The sequence below is a fragment of the Marmota marmota genome, unplaced genomic scaffold, assembly GCF_001458135.2.
Source record: "Marmota marmota marmota unplaced genomic scaffold, marMar, whole genome shotgun sequence".
Taxonomy (NCBI): domain Eukaryota; kingdom Metazoa; phylum Chordata; class Mammalia; order Rodentia; family Sciuridae; genus Marmota; species Marmota marmota.
In genome coordinates this window covers 55,246,037-55,251,390 of record NW_026000174.1, presented here as the reverse complement: position 1 = coordinate 55,251,390, position 5,354 = coordinate 55,246,037, and the positions used below count along the sequence as shown (strand labels likewise).

General features: G+C 39.9%; 1 protein-coding gene and 1 pseudogene across 9 annotated transcripts in view; one reads left to right on the top strand and one right to left on the bottom strand.

Annotated features, from left to right (window-relative positions):
• Ambra1 (autophagy and beclin 1 regulator 1) overlaps window positions 1-5,354 on the top strand; it is a 182,180-nt gene that overhangs the window by 51,882 nt on the left and 124,944 nt on the right. The window lies entirely within an intron of this gene.
• On the bottom strand, window positions 1,933-2,032 carry LOC125612227 (annotated as a pseudogene).

The following is a 5,354-nucleotide window of genomic DNA, read 5'->3' as shown; positions in this document are numbered from 1 at the left end:
TTTTTTTCTTCTTCTTCTTCTTCTTTTTTTTTTTTTTAAGGCAGCTGGGTGCAGTCATGCCCGCCTGTAATCCCAGGTGCTCAGGAGGCTGAGGCAAGGGTCACATGTTCAAGGCCAGCCCGAACACTAAGTTTAGTGAGATCTCGTCTCAAGATAAAAATTTAAAAACATTTGGGGTTGTCGCTCAGTGGTAGAGCGCTTGCCTAGCATGTGTGAGGCACTGAGTTCGATCCTCAGCACCATATATAAATAAATAAAGGTCCATCACCTACTAATAAAATATTTAAAAAAAAATTGGAGAAATGGCTCAGCGGTGAAGCACTTGCCCTAGTGTTATCTGTAGAAATTGGGATTGGGTCCGCCGTGTTCCATGGAGTTGAAGAATGAACACGCTGAACACCAAGGTAAACAAGTGAGTAGAAGAAATTTATTATAGAGGAAGTTAAGGTTTGTAAGAAATTTCCCAAAGGACAGTTTGGGATAAGCAAGAGTATGGCCAGGGTCTCTTCGCATTCCTTCTTTTAAAGGCATACTGTGGGGAGGAAGTTGACTAACCCCCTATAACCTGTCCTTGAGATTTTAATTGCATAAGTATCTTTTTGTTAGAATGGAGTCTTTTGTCCCTTTTGGGAAACAGATGTTGACAAGCTGGAGCACACCTCAAATGGTGGTCCTGACATCTGTCCTCCTTATTGATCCTCACTGTTCTTTTCTGCTCTGACTGCCTATTTCCCCTACCTCACTAGCATGTGCAGGGTACTGGGTTCAATCCCCAGCACCACACTCAATCAGTCAAACAGTATCTTTCTATGTAGTCCATGCTACTGACCTTGAACTCTGGGGCCATCCTCCTGCTTTAATCTCCCAAGTGGCTGGGATTGAATGTACACAACCTTATCTTGCTTCCTGTACTTTCTTTTAGTGATTTGTCCTGTCTCTTGGTAAGTGAGGAAGCACAGAAAGCCTTAATTTCCCAAAGTCTAAAACTACCTTATAGACATAGAGAAGTAGCTATCCAGGGCTGAAGTGTTTCTTCATATTGGGAACCTTATAGTGGTAGGTAGGAAAGAGCAATGAGTCTTTCATTCTCACTTTAGTTTGTTTCTCTGACCAATATCAGGGCTTCATGCTTTACACACATGGTGAGCAAATTTATAGTCTTATTGTTATCATCTCTTTTCTCCCCTTCCCTCCATCCTTTCTTTTCTTCCTTTGGTTTCTTTGAGTTCAGATGTAGTTTCTTTAGGGCTGTAATCTAACTTAAAGGACTTAGTTCTAATGCTGCTATTGTGACTAGATTGAAAGCTCTACAAAATAAAAAAATATATATAGTTTTTAATAAATTAATGCATAACAAGACACAGACCAAAATTTAGTGACGTAAAGCAACCATTTTATTATATTTCATGTTTCTTTGGCTAGACTTGGCTTAGAGGGTAAGTTCTTCTCCTGGTCTTCCTTGGTTCTCTCTAGAGCCAACTGAGCGCTCACTTGGGACAACTGGGTCCCTCTCCCTTCCATGTCGTCTCAGGGACTTGTCTCTGTACGTGGCCTCTTACATGGCCTCTTCTCACACAGCAACTTAAGACTTCCAGAAGTGGTCATTTTAAGAAAAAGGAAATGGAAGCTGCCAATTATCTTTAAAAAGTATGTCCATAACTAGCATTGCTGCTACATTCTTTTGGTTAAAGCAAGCCGTATACCAGTCTAGGTTCAGTGTGGGAAGGGACTACACAGGACGAGAATGCCAGAAAGTGGGTTCCATCTTAGGAACTTCTACAGGGACCATATATATTTCTATTTTTTTTCCTGAAAAGATAAAGGCTTATTTTATTTCAATGGCTGATCTATATAATCACCAAGGGCACTAAATATATGCACACAAGGGGAACTTTATTTCTTGTTCTCTTTCTTGGTGATCTTTTGCATCTTAAAAATATGGAACATGAGTTTGTGTGTTATTCTCATGCAGGAGCCATGCTAATCTTCTTTGTATTGTTACAGTTTAATGCATGTGCTGCCAAGTGAGCACAACCATATCTATTTATATACAGATCACATATCTCTAATCCCAAACCCAAAAGGCCCCCAACTAGAACTTTTTGAGCACCCATGAGCATTTTTGGGATAAGGGAATGCTTTTATTGATTGATTGATTAATTGATTGATTTTGGGTAAGAAGTACTCATCTATATTAATAGATAACCAATAGTGGGCAGTTAGTATTTGTAGTTTGTATCAAAGATTGTATAGATTAGTGGATGGCAGTCTTACTGCTCCTTTTGGTTTACTTGATAGTGAAGTGGCACCCCCTTTCTCCACAGAAAAGTCATAACTGGGCTTCTCCAGAAATCTTCACCATGGCTGATTTTAGGACTGTCAGCTAAAGAGTCTCTGCAAAAGAGTTCAATGTAGATAAACTTCCTATTTTTGTATCTCCCTGTTTTACTTGGCCACTGGCAGAGAAGATACCAGCACTCTAGGTGCTGGACTCCCCCTTACTAGTTTTTCACAAACGTATCCAGTATAGTACTTGGAAGAAATTTGCAAACAAGGCCTCTGGCCTTGAGCTGGGCTTCACAGAGATGTCTATATTTTTAAGATAAGTTACAATTGGGCGCCATGGTAACAGCTGGCAGGGGGAGGAAAGAAGGGGAGAAGAAGCTCTCCCCTTCTCAGGTGTTGTTCTTGAAGGGTTAACTTGCCCAGAACAGTGAAAGAAAAAGCTGCTTTTATGTGAACTTCTGCAGACTCTGAACTTCTGAGCCCCTCCCCTTACATGCTGGGTAATAAAACTCTGAAACTACCTGAACTCGGGGTTCAGGGGATTGATTGATTACAGCAAAAGCTGTGCCCTCTAAACCTGGCTGCAGCCAAATAAAATTGTTTCTTGCTGTCTTCAGTGCCTTGCCTCGTTTGTCCCTACAACAATAGGTTTCATGTGATTTTCATTTATGCCTTTACAGTATTCTTTCTTCTTCAACACATGTCTTCTTTTTAGGCATAGTGATTTGAGTGGTCATGGTACATCATATTCCCTCTGTATATTTTGGAGGTTGTAATCCAAGGAAGAAAAAAACTAGTGGGCTACTTATTGTAATATATGACTACTGTACTTCACTTAATTGTAAACTTTTTTTTTTTTTTTAAATTGTTGTGGTACTGAGGAATGAAACGAAATGCACTTTACCACTGAGCTACATCCCCATTCCCCTTTTATTTTTTATTTAGAGACAGGGTCTCACTAAGTTGCCAAGGCTGGCCTGGATCTTGTGGTCCTCCTGCCTCAGCCTCCTGGGTCACTGGAATTATTGGCACACGCCACCACACAGAACTGTTAATGATAAAAATCTTATGACATAGGGATTTCCCCTCAAAATGTGGAAGCTGAAGATAGTGAACATGTCTGAGGTCATATAGCTAATAAATGATACAGGGTGGAATTTAAATGGCAATCTGCCTGATTCTAAAGCTCAAATACCAAATTATTTCGTATTTTAGTTATTTCGTTTCTAATGAATTGACTCAGACACTTAAGACATATCAGAAGGTTTCTCAACAATAACACTTTTGTCATTTTCAGATAGGTAATTTCTTATTGTGGGAGGCTGTCCCATGCATCGTAGGACTTTAGTAGTAGTTCTGCCGTACTTAATAGACAGTAGTAGCACTCCCCACCAGTTACAATAAGCAAAACTGTCTCTAGAAATTATCAAATATCCCCCATGGAAACCCTCCTCCCATTAAAAACCTCTGATAAATCATTTGATGATTAGTGTTGTCCTTTGATCTTTCTGTTGTTTTAATATATCTTATAAGGAACTGGCAGCAACTACAAATCATTATTCTTATAATAGTTATACTAGTATTGCCTGGTTCTGATGGCCTTGAGTCATGCCTTTCATTGACTCTCCCCTTCTTTGCCTTTTTTTCCCCTTTTGTCTGTGATTCTCCTAAATAATATGCAGCTGGGTAAAGTGGTATTTGCAAGGACTTTTTACACAGGTATCGATTCAGCAGGCATTCAGATCTCTGCGATTATAGCCATTAGTGCTGGTAAAAGAAGGCAATTTACATGTTTTCTAATTATAGTAGAGGGGAGAAATGCACAGTTTTTAGCAAGCTGGGAATTAAATGGCTTCCAGACTCCACAGAGTTAATCTTCATCAGGGTAGTATTGATTGACATGCTGGAGGATGATAATGTGCGATTCTTTTGGGGAACGGGGGAGGAGAGTGGAAATTGCAGTTTCTCTACTAATTGTACTTTAGGTGTCATTTATGACAATTTCATGTTGTCTAGACAGAGGGAAATGATGGAGAAATTATTCCAGTGGAGTCTCAGATCCTGAGTCCAAGAGGAATGAAGGTGGTTGTTGAAGTCAGGATCAGTGGAAAGGCAAGTAGTATATCCCCAGATGTAAATTAATACAGATCAAATGTTACTAAGGAAAGCAGTCCCGAATGAACCTTGGTTATAAGGAAAGTGAATGTACTCTGAACTTTGAGTTAGCTCAAGAGCTACCAGTAGATTGTTTGAGGGCCAAGCTGGAGTCTTTGCCCTCCTGTCTATTTCTTTAGAGTCCCCAAACCTCATTATATGAATAGATTTGAGCTAGGAAAGCTGCCTCTTTGCTTCTGGTTAATGAGGGCCCCAGCTCACTCACTGTACTTTCCTTTTTCCATATTCTCTAGTAAGGCTTCATAATTACTCTCACTGCCTCCCTGATGCTGGCCCTAAGTTTTTACTTTGTAAACCTGGCACAGTGGCGCATGCCTGCAATTCCTGTCACTCAGTAGGCTGAGGCAGGAGAATCTCAGGTTTTAGGCCAGTATGGGCAAGACAGTGTCTCAAATAAATAAATAAATAAACAAGGCTGGAGATGCAGCTTAGTGGTAGAGTATCCCTGGGTTTAATCTCCAGTATCTTCCACTTCAAAAAAAGATTTTACTTTCAATTATAGAGCACTGTCTGTAATATGTCAGGTCACTTTTTAATAAATGGTCTTAGTCAAGGATTTTTAACACTTAAGGTCAGGAATGTGAAAAAATCATCTTAGAGGACTACACTGGTTTGTTTGAAGAACAGAGGATTCTGTCAACATACTCTTTGTAGAATTAGTAGACCCAGAGTTATACTTTTTAGGATTTATGTTCTTTTGAATAAAGTTAACAGATGGTGGGGTGGTGATACACGCCTATAATCTTAGCAGCTTGGAAGGCTGTGGCACGAGGATTGCAAGTTCAAAGCCAGCCTCAGCAACTTAGTGAGGCCCTAAGCAACTCAGTGAGACCCTGTCTCTAAATAAAATACAAAAGGGGGGGGCTTTTTTGTTTTTTTGTTTTTCGTTTTTT